We start from the raw sequence: 2,214 nt of genomic DNA, 5'->3' as shown, positions 1-2,214 counted from the left end.
AGTTAGCCACCAGGATACACGAACACCAGCTAGCCACAAAAAGACATGACCTTCTCTCCTTCGTAGCCCTACATACGGATTAAAAATACCACTATTTCGACTGGGACAACACATCTATCCTGGAACAGGCTAAGCAAAGACATGCCAGAGAATTCCTAGAGGCCTGGCACTTCAACCACAATGCCATAATCAAACACTTAGATCTAGATGCCATCGACCAACCCCTCAGAAAACGAACAGGAAATGACACCACCACAAACCCCAGGAACCCCATCGAGGGGAAAAATATAAATAGAAAGCAGGAGACAACAGCTTTGCTTCAATTGGAGGTCGCCACTGATGATGATGTTACCTAGCCAAGTAATGAAACGTCTGGATATCAAAGTTACCGCTCAGTGAGCAACCCTACACCCTACATTTTAATCATTTTTCATGTTTATGTTGCATGAATCTGCGGTAATTGATCCACAGTTTAGTTTCACTCCCTATAGGTAACATGTTGATTTCTCCAGTTGTTCATAGTTCAATGTGATGCATCCAGTGTGTGCATAACGAGAGGGAACTTGCTTCCCACATCTTGTGTTTATCTGTGCCTTATGTCCAGCATTCATCAATGGCGAGAGCAAGGGGCGAGGGCGAGACCAATGTGTAAGTCTCTCCGTGCCCATGCACGGCACCCACAGCGGCAATTCTCCACTGTGCATTTACAGCCAGTTCTCAGTGCCCCTAAACCCACTCCCTGCCCATTTTGAAATATCTCCATTATTTTGTGCTGTCTCGCTGTGCTCTTCTCACCAGGATGAATTACTTCTACTCAACCTTCTCCAGATTTCATCTGACAAAACATTCATTAAGATCCCTTTGCATAAACATTCACTTCGCAGCTCTCGGTATTTGATTTTCCTGGATGTCTTTCATACGAAAAAATGTTCACAGCAACTTGACTTGAAAAAGAAAATCGCGCTCCTTTTCATTATCCCAGTGCAACCGACATTGCAATGTAGTTTAGTCAACAGGCTCAAACTATTCTTTGAGATTTTCGTCATAGCGTCAATGCAGATAAAATAACTATTAGAATCCCAGTTTTCATACAACAGCTGTGATCATCTGAAAACAGCACCATTGAAAGCCATTGATGACAGTGGGATTCGAACCCACGCGTGCAGAGCACAATGGATTAGCAGTCCATCGCCTTAACCTCTCAGCCACCTCATCACAGATGCACAAAAAGCTATGACCTTATGAATAATTGAATTTCGTAAATCATGCAGAGCAGCAGATATTTCTCCCTGGTGTTGGTGAAATGAGAAATAACACAGTACGGTTCCAAGACTATGGTCTGACCCCTGGGTTGTGGGGCAAGTGCACTCCCACTGTCACACTATGCACATAATGATCTGAACAAATGTGAGGAAATGAATATGTAACAAGGTCTGTTGAATTCTGTGAAGATTTGAAGTCAATGGAATGAAGAACCCGAGACAGCAGGAGGTTTTCTTTCAATAAAGAGTTGGATAGAACTCTGAAGGATAGTGGAGTCAAGGGTTATGGGACTAAGGCAGGAACAGGATACAGATTGAGGTTGTTCAGCCATGATCATAATGAATGGTGGTGCTGGCTCGAAGGGCAGAATGGCCTACTCCTGCACCTGCTGTCTATTGTCTATTAAATTGCCTGTGATGAATTGTTTTCCAGACTGGAGGAGAGTGCATAGTGCTCAATGTCATTATTCGGAACACCTAACTTCCGCTCAGATGTTTTTGACACTCACTTGTGTACAGGACAGACAATTTCAAAATCCAAAATAAGGCTAAACTGACAATTGAATTCAACAATGCAAAAACCATATTCTGTATCATTTTCCTGGACCGTGCGACACCAAGTCACTGTATGATCTCAGCAACACAGTGAGCAAGTGTCAGAAGGAAAATGAGTGCAGTGCCAGAGCGCATGCAGGGAGCAGCAGGTGACACACGGGGAAGTGCATATCCCACAACAGGAACACTTCCTGAACAGCGGACTGCGGTGGAAGAATTCAGAGGGAGTTTACACTATTAAATTCGATGCCAGAGACACAATGGCGATCTGTCATTGAGTCTGTTCAAGATGAAGATTTTAAGATTTCTACAGATGCAAAACAAAATTAAAAGCTCATGGGTTAGTGAAGGCAAAAGATGAAATTGTACATTTCATCAATCTACCCATCTTTACAAT

The 2,214-nt window shown here is 43.1% G+C and overlaps 1 non-coding gene across 1 annotated transcript; it reads right to left on the bottom strand.

Moving 5' to 3' along the window:
* Window positions 1–1,133: 1,133 nt before the first annotated feature.
* On the bottom strand, window positions 1,134–1,215 carry trnas-gcu (transfer RNA serine (anticodon GCU)). Its single transcript has one exon. It is a non-coding gene; the product is annotated as a tRNA-Ser (tRNA).
* Window positions 1,216–2,214: the final 999 nt, after the last annotated feature.

The sequence above is a fragment of the Chiloscyllium punctatum genome, chromosome 6, assembly GCF_047496795.1.
Source record: "Chiloscyllium punctatum isolate Juve2018m chromosome 6, sChiPun1.3, whole genome shotgun sequence".
NCBI classification, from domain to species: Eukaryota; Metazoa; Chordata; class Chondrichthyes; order Orectolobiformes; family Hemiscylliidae; genus Chiloscyllium; species Chiloscyllium punctatum.
Note: the sequence above shows the minus strand (reverse complement) of the source record. Positions and strands in the feature narration are given on the sequence as shown.